Source organism: Jaculus jaculus, chromosome 6 (genome assembly GCF_020740685.1).
Source record: "Jaculus jaculus isolate mJacJac1 chromosome 6, mJacJac1.mat.Y.cur, whole genome shotgun sequence".
Taxonomy (NCBI): Eukaryota; Metazoa; Chordata; class Mammalia; order Rodentia; family Dipodidae; genus Jaculus; species Jaculus jaculus.
In genome coordinates, this window is record NC_059107.1 from 105,894,601 (window position 1) to 105,911,960 (window position 17,360).

The following is a 17,360-nucleotide window of genomic DNA, read 5'->3' on the forward strand; positions in this document are numbered from 1 at the left end:
ATAGATGTTCATAAGAGACACAAGATTCCTGGGGCAGAGACAAGGGACAGTGATGTTCCTTCTACAGTATGTAGACCAGAAGTAGCATTTAAGTCAGTTCTTCCTGTTTCCAGATCACACAGGTATAAAGCAAAGCAGCTCACATGGCTACTGCTTCTCATTAGCTTGTGTCAGCTGAGGAATGCTGAGCTGAAGGAACTTCCATCTTTTTCTTATTTAAAATGTATAGTTTATTTTGACACACACGTAAAGCTGTCACCATATTAGAGGGAAGGAGCATATGTCCCATTCCCTTTTGTCATCTCTCTTGCTCCTTCTTTATGGGAATCACAGATCTACTTTCTATTGCTATAAATTAGCTTCTATAAAAATGGAATCATATAGTATGAATTCTACTTCTTATTTGTGAGACTTTCATACATGTATACAATGCAGTTTGACCCCACTCCCTGCAAATAGCCTTTCTCTTCTTCCCATTAGATTCCCATTCTGCTTTCATCATTGTTTTTGCTTTTTGTTTAGTTGGTCTTTTGACCTACTAATTTAAATTAGGGTCACTTGCATGATTATGGGTAAGAGGTTGTTAACTTGAAAATGGATAACCAACCAGAGGATAACCATTAAAAGTCATGTATGACTGCACACTCTCCAAGCAATCATAAATTTCCACTATTTATTCTGAAAGGTATGGGGTCTTAAAGACCCCCTCACTAATATGTGATGAAAAATTAGCATTCAGTCTTGTGCAGGAAACCATATCTGCTGTGAGTTAATGAGTCTAGCAGACACCATACCCGGAAGACATCATTCTGCAGCCCCATGCTCCATTCTCCTGCTCTTAAATTCTTCCCACCTCCATTTCTGTGAGGGGAAACGCAATCTTTCATAAAGTGCTACAAGTCTTTATTATTCCTGGTGAAAGATACTATGTTTATTATACCACACATCGAGGAAGTCTGTTGAATGAATCAGAAAGAGATGCTGTCTCCAGAGCTGATCGCTTTTCAAACACTTGTGAAGGGATATTATAGAGCAAAAGGGCAGTGAGTGTGCTGACAGACACAGGAAGACTTGGCATCTAACAGTCAAGCTTGGAATTCAAACCAGCCTCTGGCATTCATAAGTGGCACAACTTCTACCTTTCTCTGTCAGTTTCCTCATATGAAACTGAGAAGGCCATCATCCTTAAAGTAGCCATTTTATCATATCAAATGAAATTATATACATGAGTTTTTATAAGCAATATAGCATTATGAAAATATAATTATTCTTTATGCTTATGAAAATACTTTGTTGTTTCTTATGGAAATGGAATGGAAATAATTTGAAATTTCAGAATAGAAAATTTTAATGTCAATTAATAAAATGTTTTCTAAATAACTTATTTAAAGTTTGGTTTGGGTGATTCAGAGTAAAGAATAAGACACATTATTGCAATTACCTTCACATTGCTGGCACAAAGCACCCAACCAAAAGCAGCTGATGGGAGAAAAGGGAAACTTTATTATGGCAGAGGAAAAGATGGCACCAGCAGAGGCTGGACATCGTCAGGTGGACAATAGCAACAGAAAAGTATGCCAAACACTGGCAAAGGAAAGCTGGCTATAACAGCCATAAGCTCACTCCCAACAATACTCCACCTCCAGGAGGCTCCAATTCTCACATTGCTACCAGCTGGGGAACCTAGCATTCAGAACACATGTTTATGGGGGACACCTAATTCAAACTATCACACACATTATAGGACTAGGAAGATGGTGAAATATTTAAAGGCACTTGCTTGCAAATTTGGCTGGCCCAAGTTCAATTCCCCAGCACCCATGTAAAGCCAAGCAAGCACCCATTTGCAGCACCAAGAGATCCTAGTACTCCCATAAGCACACACACACAAATACATAAATAAATAAAAATTTTTAAAGTTATATAAAAAAGACACAGTGACCTCAAGATTTCACAAGTTAACAAGTCAACACAAAAAGCAAATAACCTTGGTAAAAATAGGTAAAAGAGTTGACTACACATTCCTCTAAGGAGGACAGGTAAAAGCCTAATTGTCATGAAAATGCAAAACCTAAGCCAAAATATAATATCACATCATTCCATTTAGAATAATTGTTATCCAAAAAATACAATAAAAAACATTCCAAGGGTATGAAGAAAGAGAAATACTTTTACACTCTTGGTGGGAATAAAAATTATGTCAGCCATTGTGCAAACCAGTGTGGGGATTCCTCAAAAGAATAAAATGAAACTTCTATCTGGTCCAGCCATCCCAGTGTTAGATATTGAGCCAAATGAAATGAAATCATTATGTTAAGGAGACAGCTGCATCCCACATTCATTGCAGCATCATTCACAATAGCCAAGACACAGAATCAACCTAAACACCCATCAGTGAACAAATGGATCTATAAATGTGGTATATATGCACACTGCAATTTGTTTTTAAAATGTCATAGTTTAGAGAACATTATACTAAGTGAAAAAATCAGGCACAGAAACACAAACACTGCATGATGTCATTCATAAATAGTGTCTACAAAGGGTGGCCTCATGGGATACACAGTAGAATTGTGGCTACCAAGAGCTAGGAAGGGTAGGGAAGGGGAAGGATGAGGAGAGACTGATCAATGATATAATGTTATAATAAGATAAAAAATCCTAGTGTTCTACTGCAGCATGAGTGCAGTTAGCAATAAATTATTACACATATTTCTCTATAAGAGAGGACTTTAAATGTTTTCAGTATAAATTAGAGGTATTTAAGATGAATATACTATGGTGATTTATCATACAATGTATACATACATAAAAACATTCATTTCATCCCATAAGCATGTCTGATTATGTGCCAATTAAAACAGTAATAATAAATATTTGAACTAAAAAAGGTTAATCTAAATAAGAAAGAGTGGAAAATATTTTTTTCTTTTAGACCAGCAGAGACTGTAGGAAGATTTAACATGCTCGCCATCAGAGTCTCACAAAGAGAGAAGAAAACAATTGGGTTAGAAAAATTTCTTGAAAAGTTGATAGATGTTAGATAAAAGGAAAGAGTTTGAGTCTTCTATTGCACAGTTTAGTTTATATAATTAATAAAAAATATATATGTCAAGATATTTAGAAGAGGGCTACAGAGATGGCTTAGCAATTAAGGTGCTTGCTTGCAAAGCCTAAGGACCCATGTTCAACTCTCCAGATCTTATGTAAGCCACACAAACAAAGGCAAGGCAGGCACAAAGTCACACAGGCCCCCTAAGTGACCCAAGCATCTAGAGTTCAATTGCAGTGGCTGAGACTCTGGCCCACCAATTCTCTATTTCTCCTCTCTCAGTCTCTCTCACACTCTCTCTTTCTATCTCTGAAAAAAAAAAAACGAAAAAAGATATCTAGAAGAAAGCTTATTTAATACTCTCACCACAAAGAAGTTACAAATATTGGAATTGATGGATATGCTACTTGGGCTTTATTACACATTACACAGCATATACATATTGAGCAGCACACTGTTCTCCCTCCCTCCATAGACATGTACAAAATTAAATGTCAATTCAAATAAAAGCTGTTTTAAAAATTAATTTCACAGCATAGACAGAAAGCAGAGAGTACAGTGTGCAAGGCATGTTCAAGTAATGGAATAAAAGCATGGGTGCAAGTAGTTAGTTCTCACGGACTCAAAAACCTGATGGGACCTAAGTAATCATCAAATTAAACCATCTTATTAATTAGTAATGAAAGTGGCCTTCATTAAGGTCAGAACGAGGGCCCATTATTTTTTTACCTTTAGTTTGGTGACAGAAACTTCTTTTTCTGGGACAGAGTTTGACCCAAACATAGGGGGAATCCGGTTTGGCACCCTGAAATTTTCTCTCCTCTATAGTCTTGTGCCCATTGTCATTTCACTATAAGTTCATTCTTTAAGTTCTCACCACTTTCAAAAGTTGAAGACCTCTTCCTTTTGTATACAAACACTAATAACAACAAATTTCCCCTCTGACCTCCATTTTCTCTCTCTCTTTCCCTCCATCTGGCTTCCTACTTGATATCTATTGTTCCTCTTCCTACCCTGCAAAATGCTAACCCTGCCACTGCCTCCATCCCCACGGCCAGTTACTCCGTCTGCTTTTCACTCTCAGTTCACTCCAGTCAGCAGCCCCATCTGCCTAAACAACCTGATGCACACTACACAAATGTAAAGTGGAATATGAGCCAGAAACCCTGAGTTCCATTTAAACACTAGAACAAGCTATTAGGAAAAATAGTAGCCAAAGAAACCATAACTCACTCAGACTTCTTGGCAGCATAACAGATTCTGCCCCAAGGTAATATTCACCCATGTGCAGTAAGCTTGATTAATTCTATTTATTGATTTTGAAAATCATTCTAAACTTTTCACTAATCTCATATTGGAATTGAGTTGGGGAAGAACAGATATATATTTTTCAATAAATTCTACAGTTGCCTCAACTCAATAACCTTAGATAATAACTACAAGTCTGGATGTTTGAGGACAATACAGGGGAAAAAAGTTCCATCCAATTTAAAGCCTGTCTATAGTATCATTTGAGTCTCAAAAATATATTTTGTAGTCCAAAAAGTGAAGACATCATATGTAAGGACTTTAAGAAGTTTTGAATGTATAGACATGTAAACATAGTTATAATAAAAATCTTATAATATATAATCTTATAATAAAAATGAACACAAAACAAAAATATTCAACTTTAATTTTTATGATCTAGTAAACACCCATAAATTTATGAGAACTCTAATTCTACTGAGTTAACTTTTTAGGTTTTGTTAAATATGCTTTTCTTAATGATCAAATATGGTCAAAGAGTTTTAACTTTTTTGAAACTTTCTATAACAGCAAGCATTTAAAAGCTTTACTTAGGCCAGAAGAACTAGAACAAAATCAGTAAATATTTTAAAGCATTTAGTGTTTAGAATTAAAACAAAAAAATGTTTCAATTCATTGAAGTCTAGAACAATGGCCATTAAAGGCGTGTGCCACCATGCCTGGCAACAATAACAATTTTGATCAGCATGCTTATTTTATTTTTCTTCTTTGCCTTTTACACCATAGATAGATAGATAGATAGATAGATAGATAGATAGATAGATAGATAATTCAAATTAGAGATAGAAAACATACTCAAAATTAATGAACCCACAGACAATTAGAATAAATGAAAATTCTTCACAGAATACCTCCTGGCATATTGAAGAAGTCTACAAAACATACATCCTATCAACATGTAACTACTGATCATATTCCGATTAAGTTTATTATATATCCACTATGTGCCAAGCACTACTGTAAGCCCTAGAAATCAAAGAAATAAGATATAAATAACTTTGCCTCACAGAACTTACAGTCTGACAGATTGAGTACAACTAATTCATGTCATTAGTCAGCTATAAAAGAGCTTTTCTATATGCTAGAAACATACAAGCACTTAGAAGAAAGAAATGGAGTTATATTTAATAGTATGAATATTACAGGTCATACTAATCTTGGAACAATACAAACTAATTTACTCCCTATGTCTGCAATGTCTAAATCTAATATCAGCTTACAATTAATATGTCATTATAAGTGAACACAAAGGTCTCCATAGAATTGATAAAATATATGACAAAGGATTTTACCTAGTGACCAAAGCTTGTCACATAAGAATCAGGTTATATGAGTTATAATTCCATACCTTCTGATATTAGTGAAACTGGATACAAAAGGGAACTGATGCATGCTGACAAAATGTTCCAAGTCCCTAAATCACACAGCATTGTGTCTTCAGGCCTAAAGAAACTTCTTTGGGAAAGTTTCTAGAGATACAGCAAGAGCTCATCACTTTAGGTCTCTAACCCACTGAACACACATGAAAATTCCAGTCTACTTCCAAGCCCATCCTTCCTCCTGTTCACAATTCTACTCACATAGAACAAAAATCTTGACATTGTGACCAAAATCTTGACACCTAACCACTAAAAGTTTGAAGCTACTCTTGAAATTCTCCCCCCCCAAAAAAATGATCTAGAGAGCTGAGATTAATCTTATATAGTAGAATATAAATATATGATAAGGCCTTGGTTATGAAATAAATAAGCTTATTTCTTCCAACTGTAGGAATCAAACCAAACTTTCATTAATATGTGAAAAACAGGTAAGTTCTGGTTATGCTTTGTGTGGAAATATGCTAAGTAGAAAGCGAGAAGCTAGGTAAAAGCGCTTATGAACTATATGTTCAGATAAGTTTTTGAGAAATGTTTTGTCAGTGGCAGGGTTGGCCTGCTTACTACATGAAATAATCTGTCAAAAGTGTAGGAGTTGGAATGCTACCTGTGTGAATACATGGGGTGATATTCAGGTAAAATGCTCTGTAAAGCCTCCCAACCCAAACTGCACACCATGAACAAACAATACAAGCGTTGCTTGGAAACTTGTCAGAAATGCAGCATCTCAAGCCCTAGTCCAGAACTTGCATTTTAGCAAAATTCCTCCATGTGATGTGTGTAAACACTTAGAAGTTTAAGATATTATGGCCTAAAGAAGAAGGCATTATGAAACTACAGAACCCATTTCAAATATGCAGTATAAAGTTAAGTTTCTGTATTTCTAGTGTAATCTCTTAAAGCCTCAAAGGTGTTGCCCACATCAAAGTGAGTCCAGCATCAAGGACTCACTGGAAGAAATGAAAATTGAAGGCTAGGGTCAAACTGAGTCACTCATCTTTCTCATTCTGTGCTTCCTGATGAACCTTTTACCACCAACCAACCATACTGCAGATGCATGGGGCACTGGGAGATTATGGCTGTAGATGACAAAAGAATGATCATGCATCTCTCTAGTCAGCCATAGTTAAACCCCCCTGTCTACAAGAAAACAATTATAGTCTTTTACTTGAATAATGCCTTCATATATATCTGTTAACCCACAGATGATTTCATATTTGAATTTACTGCCATGATATATAAACCTAGAATGTTCACATTTAAAGGTTTGAACATTGAAATTCTATTCTACAAATTAGAAAGGCTGGCAACACATTTAACAGCAACATGTTGATGCCCAGGCTCAGCTGTCCCAATTATATGTTGGCCAGATTCTCTGCCACTCGCTGAGGTCTCCCAAACATTGGCTTTGTCATCTTCTATTTGGTCTGTTTCATTCATTGGTGCTCCCACCCAGCCTGACTTCCTATAGGGCCTTGGATTTCTAACTCCTTAAGGAAAGTCTAGAGCATATTGTGTCTCTGATCTAAAAATCACTCAATATACATAATTCAGGAAAAAGAGCTACCGTTGGTGTCACTCCATTTGGTGACCGATTTCAAGTCAACTCACAGTGCACCTCACTTTAAATACTCTACACTGCTTTGCTTCACAATCCATCCCAACTTGGACATTTTATTTACTCCAAGAATACAGAGGATGCTTTCCATGCATAGAACATTTGTGTTCACTAAAAATTCCTATGTTGAAGCACCCCCCATCACAATGTCATGACACTTGAGAGTGAGGCCTTTGTTAGATACCGGGTCCTGACTACGGAGTCCTTATGAATGAGTGTGCCCTTAGAAGAAGAGACATGAAAGATGATTCATTCTCTCTCTTTCCCTTCATCTTTCCCTCCCACTCTATCCTGTCATCATCCAGTGAGACAGTGGCTGTCTTCAAGCCAGGAATCTGACCTTTACCAGACAAATCTGTTGGCACGTTGATCTTGAATTCCCAGCCTCTGGACCTATGAGAAATGAATGTTTGTGTATAAGCCCCCAGGTCTAAAGCAAAACTGGCTGGCAATATTAAATACCTACGGAATTTACAAGCAGATCTTGAATATTCATTTTCAAATAACATGTGAAGATCATACATTTGCTAACTGGCTTTATTTGGGTTGACCAATTCATTGCAATTGACACCAAAAAAAAAGTGCTATAGAGTAAGGACATGTAACTCTAATGAGCCTGAGACCCTTGGCCTGTCACTACTGATCTCACAACAGAAGAACATCATGCAGACAAGTATAAGTAAGCTAAATTACAAGACTTCATCTGGTTCAGTTTTATGTACCCAGGTCTACTGTCCGTGGTCACCACCACCACGACTTCTGTCCTCCTCCATAATGATCGTCATCATCATCAATTCCAAACTCCACTAAAGAAATACGTGGTGGACCCAGCACTTGGGAGGCAGAGGTAGGAGGGTTGCTGTGAGTTTGCAGCCACCCTGAGATAACATAGTAAATTCCAGATCAGCCTGAGCTAGAGTGAAACCCTACCTCAAAAAAACAAAAAAAAAAAAAAAAAAGAAAAGAAAAGAAATATGTGGTAGAGAAACTGAGTCCCACAGAAATAAAGTGATTCTCTTGTGGCTACATGGTTATTTATTGTTAGAGATATAAAAAAGATCTCCAAAATTCTTCCCACATACTGCATTTGTTTTTATAATGGTCATGTTCAAAATGTATCCCCTAACCAAACTAGCAAGCTAATGAATTTTAACCACTTAACAAATAATGTGAAGAATGAATGCATCTTCAAGTGTAAATTTTGACTGAATTCTTAATGTAAATTTATAAACACGCCAACCATAAGCCCAAAGGAATTTGTAATAAGGGTAAATATACATTCTAGAAGAAAACTAATGTTATATATATTCTAAAATCTGAACATAAAAGTCTTCTTAGGTTAAAATTTTTTCCTTGAATTTAAAGCTTCCTAAAACAGAAGCTGTTTCATGGTATGGGATTTCGGTACCCTTTATCTGCCCTGTTGGCCTCTGGATTGCCTTACCAAAATGTGGATCAACTACTTTCTTGCTCCTCAGAGACTATGTAACAAAAGGAAACTTGGTACTATTTCAGTCAATTCAACATAGTGCTCTCTCAGGGAAAAAAAAAAAAAAAAAAAAAAAAAAAAACATGACCCCCATCACTGCTACAAATGTCTGCTGGCCATTTCTCAGGAGAATCTAAACACTCCAACGCTAGCAAATTTGAGTGGCCATTCACCATAAACATACATGAAGGTTAAACTAAGGAATAAATTTTTCTACCTTCAATAAGGCAGTAGGGAGTAATGCCTCTGTGGATCTGGAAATGTACAAAAGTTAATGTAGATAAAAAGTTTATTTTTCTCCAATATTTTGAACTAGCTATGTGGTGGTTTGAATATAATAGGTGGCCCCCAATACATTCAGTTGTTTATTTGTTTGTACTTTGCATTCTACAGCCACCTGGCTGGAGGCAATGTCATTGGGTGGATCTTTGGGTGTGGTGGTGGGTTTCAGATTTCAATCTAAATATGTGCAAAGTGTGCCTAGCTGGAGTTCCTGAAGTGTGCTGTGCTGTGTGGCTTTTTGGTTTTTGGTTTGTACTTCTCTCTCTCTGCTTGGTCCTGTAAAGGCAGGCCAGCTTCTTCTGCCATTATGGAACTTCCTCTGGATCTGTAGGCTTCAATAAATATCCCTTCCTCCATAACTGTGCCTGGTCTGAAAGTTCATATCAGTGAAACTGAAGCTTTCTGCTACAAGCCATTTCTAAATTCTCAGCTGATGGGAACAGTCACAAATTTATTACATCAGTACATAATGCTCTATTGTTTTACTAAAACAAGTCTTAGAGTTGCACTCTTAAGGAAAGTATTCTTTAAAAAGTCCATGTTCTGTCACTTGGATAATCTGTTATTAAGAGTCAAATAAACACATGACACTTGGTTCTTACCTGTACAATCCATAAAGACAAAAAAAAAAAAAAATGTAAAGCCAGGACAAAACAAATGGGAACAAATAACACACCTTGCTTTTCTCATAGTACATGATCTATGTCAAAATAGATCCAGTATATCATGGATGTTAGGAAATGTGAACATCAGAAGAAAATAAGCATATTTTGTCGGGCGTGGTGGCACACACCTTTAGTCCCAGCACTGGGGAGGCAGATGTAGGAGGACTATTGTGAGTTCGAGGTCACACTGAAAATAAAGAGTGAATTCCAGGTCAGCCTGGACTAGTGGGAGACCCTACCTCAAAAAAAAAAAAAAAAGAGAGAGAGAGAGAATAAGCATATTTAAATTCTGAGCTATTTAAGAACAGTTCTAAGTGTACATTTTAAAAAGAAAGAAAATTAAATCCCAAATTAAAAAATATCATGGCAGGATTTTCACATACAAGTAATAATTTTAAATTATAGAGCTGTTGTTACTCCAGAAACAATCTGTCTCCTCACAGCCCAGGCCACTGTGACTTGAAACTTAACTTCCAAAATACAAACACACCTTTCCAGAAAACCTTCAATCTAGCATCTATGGTGGATACTCTCACATATGTGTCTATGAAGAGCTAAATAACTCAACAGAGAAAGACAAGATGCTGCTCTGTAGTAGTAAGCTCAACAGAAAGTTCCATGCATAGCAACAGGAGGCCACAGGCAATTAACACTGCAAATGGGAAGGTTTAGAATCTTTGCATGACCTTTAAAGGGCAACACAGTTGCCCACTCACAGGCATGCAATTATATAGTGACTAATTCATAACATTAGAAAGTATAAATACAAAAATATTTAGCAGAACAGGCCTTGGACTCATCAAAACCTACTTTGAACTCTCCAGGCTTCACATGAAGAGTTGGCTTCCAGATGCTCAAGAGTAAAGAGCAAAGGAGATGTGTTTGGCTGGCTGTCTCCATTTTGTCCAAGCATTCAATTCACCCTATCACCATAATTGCTAGAATGCAGTAGTGTCACTATTCAATCTCACTGTACGGAGTTCTAACATCTGCTGTATAAAGGAAGCAATATAAATATAAGTTCAATAGAATGGCTGTGTTTGTGCTAGTCCTACGAGGGAAGAAAATGTACCTTTGCTAACTGGTCATTCACGGGAAATCATAAAACAGTTACAGCCACTGTGGAGTAATTTAGGAGCTGAAAGGAAGTGATTAACAGGGCTTCATGTAATACAAGCAAATGTGCTCTGGTTCCTAAGTTATAGTTCATATGCCATATGGACCACCGTGAACAAAGTGGGATATTTCCTTCAATTTTTATTTAACTATTTGTTTGAGAAAGAGAGAGATGGTGGAAGAGAGAGAGAATGGGTGTGCACCAGGTCCTTTTGCCACTGCAAATGAACTTCAGACACATACGCCACTTTGTGAATCTGGCTCTACATGGGTACTGGGGAATCAAACTCAGGCCAGCAGGCTTTGCAACCAAGAACTTTAAGCCACTGGCCATCTGCTGAGATCCTAATTTATAGTTTATACATTTACTTTAAACCTGATTTCCAAGCAAACTAATTAGCCAAGTAGGCCAGACTGATGCTGGCTTGTCTATCATTAGAGCCCAGGATGAAATCCAGCATGAATATGTGGCATGCACATTGTAAGGAGGTATGTTTTAGGAAATCTAACATGAATTATAATATCAAAGCATTACTGGAAAATTGTAGATACCATTTTCAAATCACAACAGTATTCACCAATGTGACTTGAAGTTTGTATTTTAACTGTGGAGGAATATGCTTAATAAAGGCACAATATAGACTTATTCAGTGCTTAATATCTGTTAGCATTCCCACTTGTACTTCACATGGGGCAAAACTGAAGAACTGAAGAAAAAATATATATATATATACTACATAACAATGACTCAAAGAGTGAAACTCAGGCTAGGGAAATAGTTCAACAGTCAAAGGCACTTACTTACAAAGCTTAGGCCCAGGTTCATTTTCCCAGTACTCATGTTCAGGCAAATACCCAATGTGGCACATGTATCTGGAGTTCATTTGCAGTGGCAGGAAGCCATGGAGTGCCCCATACTCACTCTCTCCCCCCCCCCCCCTCTCTCTCTCTCTCTCTCACACACACACACACACACACACACAGAGAGAGAGAGAGAGAGAGACACACACAATAAATAAAAATATTTTCAAAAAGAGTAAAACTCAACTGTAAGTAGCCTTTTTAAGCTATGAAGACAGTTGTGTGGTAGGTTAGACCATATATATTAATGGAAAACTAAGTACTGAAAATAGAGTTGCTATAAAATTTTTCTTTCCTCCTTTAATACAAAATCAGTATCTTATATTAATTCTACTATAAACATTTATATGTATATATATGGCTATAGAGATCATTTACAAATATATCACCTATTACATAGAAACATTTAAATTCTACTCTATTCACATTCTACTAAGTCTGGTCATTCTTCAAAATTTCTATATGATTAAGAAATAGAAGACAAACATCATCAGCTTTGACTTTACTAAGGACACTGAACAACTGTACTAAATGAACAGAATCAGGCCTTCTGAGAATTACCCAATAATGCAGTGGTATGTGACAACTGAGAAACAGCAATGAACTTGTGGGTCTCTGTTTGCTAAGCGTACCTGTCTATCACCCACTTCAGTCTGTGCTCCAAACCTAAAATCAGACTGTTCTCTAAAAGGATGATAACTCATCATAAAATTATCCCTTATCTACCAATGAAGTAGTTAAATAACTCATATGCTTTAAGTATTTGAAAATAAAGCTAACTAAAGAATTTTCAAACAAAATGGCAAATTCATCACATTGCATGACATTACAAAATCAATGACTCGAAAGTGAGATGTATCACGTGAAATACATTGCAAGTGTGTGGGCCACGTGTGATATTGATTCAGTTGGCTTGCCTTCATATCTAGTAGCAGTTGGTATTAATGCCTTGCTTCTCTTTGTTTTGATAGGCCTCTACTAATAACAGATTAATGAATTGCACTTGCAAAGATCAGGCATAGATCAAGGTGGACTATTATATTACTTCAATTTAGGATTTTTCACCAAGAAAAAAAAACTGCATTTACATGGTAAAGTTTCTTGTTTTTACTTGAATTTTCAATGAACAAAACAGATGCAGAATAATGTGACTTAATGAGGCATCCCTAATAAAATACTGCAGAATTAAAAGCAGGGGCACTGAACTGTTTGTACTCTGGTTGTTTCATCTTTTCAAATATATTAGAAATGACTGACACTTTGGAACATGCATTACAGAACTCATCAGTAAATGTGCGTCCGTTTGCAGTTACTTGTGAACTTGAACATAATCTGACAGGACTGATTTTTAAAGGCCATCATAAGAAATGGCTGAGAGATGTTGGAGAGACACGGGCTACCTTGCCTGTACAGGGTAATGTATAAGCTGTAACTAGTGAGTAAAGCAACTTCAAGATGTACATCTCAGTGAAAATGCAATTTAAGGTGGTTATCAAAACATGATGTCGAAGATACTGAATCCAGAACTACTAAAATAATCTAGTACAATTAAACTGATACTGACAAATTAAGCTGATCTGATAAAATGAACATAAAATAATTTCTCTAAAAATTTTCAATCTTCCCTTGTTTCATTATTTTATGAATTTTTCAAAAGAAAAGTGGCCACGTCTAAAAACAGACTTCTTTACAGCCATGTCATCACTTTTTATAACTTGGATGGTAACCACTCCATGCAGCTTCTAGGCAATGGATATCCACGGTGATAGATCTGTGAGCATCTTCAGTCTTCAACAGACCATTGCTAAAGTAGCTAGTATTTTCCCATTCAAAATTACACATACTCAGAACACTTAAATCCCCCTCCAGTACAACTTATTAATACATAGGCATTTGACATCAAGGTGTCTTGATTCTTCTTTAAGCGGCATGTATCATATATCTATATGTAAATGTGGTTGTAAGCATTGCTAATTACTATTTTTCAAGGAACAAAAATAATCTAGACTCATCTTTTAAAAAACATGACAATTTGAATACATCACCACAGTAAAACTCAAACTGTGCTTGCACCTCACAAGACTCCCTATGCCCAAGTATTCGGTTGACAGTGGCAGCGTTCTCTCTGTCTTACTCTTACACATACAATAACACAGCCCAGTTGTTCTCATTGACAATTGGGAAAATTACTGATAGCTTTTAAGTGGGGAGTGATGGCTTTAAAAGTTAAGATTCTAAAAAAGAAATAAGATGAATCTAAAAAATAAGTCAAGACCCAAATAACTGAACCAGGGTGGAATCCAGAACAGAAGAAAAGAAAAAGAAACAATCACACACCTCTGATCTTTTATAGCAAATAGAAGACATTAGGTGTAAATTTTTAATTGGTAAATTATTCACCAGTTTGGAAATACATGTGCAAACATGGAAAGAGAGTGAATGCAAATAACCCTAACACTATTTAAAACTATATTTTAATCTCCTTGACTAATAATTTCATAGATGACTTCATATGGATATCTTAAATGAATTACTCATTTGTCTTAGCTTATATTGCCTAATATGAGCAGTTTTAGGGTGTTAATGGATAGCAGTCCGATGGGTTATGTCTAAAACATCCTAGCTGAGAAGACAGAAACCAGGTAATTACCATCAAACCAATAGAGTTTGGCATTCATCTGGTCCAGAGAGAAAGACCCTCAGACACAGAGTGATTTGGGGTGGAATCTCCAGAGTAAAGGAGTGTAGGCTTTGGGAATTCAGGTGAGGGGTTTTACCCATGAAAGACTTGTGGAAAATGCTAGAGATCTCACAATCACAACACAAGGATGTTTTCTTTTCTGTCTTGTTGTCAGCACAAGGTGAGGAGAGGCTAGCCACAGTAGTAACTACACATTAGATTCCAACCTCTTCAGGCAATTGTTAACACGGTCAGGAAGTGGAATACTGACTAGGAATGCACGGTCTCCGTGAGGGCTTTTAAGGATGGTTGTTCCTTCTCAAGTGGACGCTGGAAAGCCCAACCTACAGTTCTAGGAGAAACAGGGCAACCGATCTCAAACTTTCCCTTTGACCAAAGCAGTTTCTGGAAATACGAGGTTCCCTCGACTGACAAGTGAAGATCCGCACGTAGTCTAAAGAAAATACATCTTGGTAGACACCTGGTCTTTCAGAATGGGGAAGGGAACAAAGCAGTTGGCAGAAAATAATGAAAGAAATAGTGTGTACTATTGTCAAGATGTGGGAGACCTCTGCCCAGAAAGAATGAAAACCCAGTAGTTTCCTCTGTGCTTTTTCTGAAGTGTTGGTTAAAGGATCCTTTACTGGAGCTATCTTGTAGTCGCCTTTATTTAAAAAAAAAAAAAATTCTTCCCCAATAAAGTGTGTGTTCCCAAATCCAAATAAGCCTTTAAATGGGTGAGGCTCGGGAACGCACAGGCATGATTGCTTATGAAGATAGTTGGAGGTGGAAGGATCGATAGCCCCACGGAAACGCCCACCCTCTGCAGACAAGCCTGAGAATTAACTAATCAGAAGTGGACAGAAAGTAGGGATTTCAGAAAAGGCAATTTGACTGACCCGCATTCATCCTCCCTTGATCAAGACCCCCAAATTCCTTATGAGGAGGCCAAGATGGTCACTAGGCAGGATCGGTAAGGGATTTGAATTCAACCCCACTTAAGTCCTCCAGCGTGAGAGGAAAGAGGGGGACGCCTCTCACCCAGCCTCTTCTTGCGCGCTTGGGTCCCGCTCAGTGTCCCTCTTCTGTGCCCTGCCCTGACCGCCTGTCTGCAGGACCAGCATCTGCCTACCTCGTGGCCTCTCATTAGGTCCCCTAATGTCCCGGACCCCCGAGGAAGCAGAGGGACACGTGCGCAACCCCATGTCCCTCTCGGAGGAAGGCTTTGGGGCCGCTTGGGGGTCTCCAGGGCAGAGGAGCAAACCTACCTGCAGCCGGGCTTCCCGGTGGCGGCAGCACCTATCGAGGGTCCTGTAGCTTCCGCGGGCCGGCGCCAGCCTCAACGCTCTCGCATCGCTCCGAAGATGCCAATCCGCCGGCACCATCCAGGGGCATAGGGACCCGAAGTGCGGCGTGTGCGCTCGCGGAGGGCGAGCGAGTGTGGCCCCGAGCGTGCGTGTGCGCGCGCGCGCCTCTGTGCGTTAGCCTGCACCGGTGGCCAGACGGTGCTCGCGGCGACCTCCTCGCATCCAACCTGGGATCCCAGCGAGCGAAGCAAGTGGGAGGTGGGGCTCGCGAGGCTGGTCCCCGGTGTCTGCTCTTATTCCACCGCGTGAAAGTAATCAGAAGATGGGTCTATTAAGGAAAAAAAGGGAGAGGATAGGGGGGAAAAAAAAAGCCGGAATCCCGCGGCCCTTGCTCGGCAGCGGCGGCAGTAAGCCGGCGGTCCTCGGGGCTCCCGGCCCGAAGCGCGCGGTGCGCTTGGCTCGGCGCGCGCGAGTATGGGGGCGCGCGGGCGGTCGGGCGGGCGGTTAGCGCTCGGCTTCCATCGCGGACGCGTTCGCTCTGGTCGCCGCAAAGACTTTTCCCCTCGGCCCGCGTCGTCTCTGCCTTTCACACTCACACCACCCCGCTCTCACGTCCGCCTTCCCTCTATCCCGCCCGCCCTCGCTGGGGCTCTCTGGAGAAAGGCAATTGGACGCGAGGATTCACCTTCAAGGAAGCAGCCCGGGCCGCGGCCGTCTCCTCTCCACTTCGCCGGGGCTGGCTCTCCTCGGGCCGCGGCTCTCCAAGTGCCCAGCAGTTACCCCGCGAGTAGAGGCTGCGCGCTCGGCCACGGTCCTCCCGGCAGTCCGCAGACAGCTCCCGCTCGTGGTGCCTTCGCGGAAGACTTGGCGCCGTCCACTCGAGTCCACTTTAGCAGGAACTCATGGCCAACTGCAGCCCCTCGATCCCGCCCCGGAGCGCTGAGGGTCGAGCCGCACGCAGCCCACCCGCTGCCCCTCTGGGCATCGTGTGCTTGGAAGGACCGGAGCCCCTCCTCTGTTCACCACCCCCTCAACCCCGTCACCAGTGCGCTTGGCACCGTCACCAAGAAGGTGCCGAGCCCCAACCTCAAACACCAGAGGTGTGTCACTTCGCTAAAGGCGGGAGGAAGAAAGAAGGGAACAAGGGGGCAAGGAAACAAATGCACACCACCAGGGGGGAGGGGGCAGACACCAACGAAAAGCCAAGTCTCTGCTCCTCGCCGGTCCCAGGCCAGCTGTGGTAATGTCAAAACAGACTAGCTGTGATCGTTACAAAGTAACCACCCCTAAAAGACTATGCTCCACCCTAGCCCCTATTCCACACCCAGGCAGGCTGCCTGCCAGGGCGGACCGAGGGACCAGCTCCGATGAGCGGTGCAGAAAGAAGGCAGGGCAGGATAGGTCCCGGCACTCCGGGCAGAGTTAAGCAGTCAAATGGGATGGCCTGGCGGCGACGCCTCCCAGTGTCCCTCCCAACTGCCAGTTCTGTTGGCAGTGGCAGCTGCTGCCGGGAGCAAACAGCGGTCCTGCAGAAAAAGACAGACAGTCCTAGAAGACAGAAGGAGGCCATCGCTATAAATGCTGGACTCTGTCTCCCTCTAGAGGG

At 39.9% G+C, this 17,360-nt stretch overlaps 1 protein-coding gene across 3 annotated transcripts in view; it reads right to left on the reverse strand.

Annotated features, from left to right (window-relative positions):
• The window catches only part of Tafa2 (TAFA chemokine like family member 2), a 517,412-nt gene extending 500,118 nt beyond the window's left edge, over positions 1-17,294 (reverse strand). For 2 of the 3 annotated variants that reach the window (XM_004650044.2, XM_045151649.1), the window contains exons 1-2: positions 16,440-17,293; positions 15,716-16,082 (exon numbers count right to left, since the gene is read on the reverse strand). The gene's annotated coding sequence lies outside the window, so the exon portion shown is untranslated. Of the gene's footprint in view, positions 1-15,715; positions 16,083-16,439 lie in introns of all 3 variants that reach the window. The other variant, XR_006637686.1, reaches the window with a different exon arrangement.
• Positions 17,295-17,360: the final 66 nt, after the last annotated feature.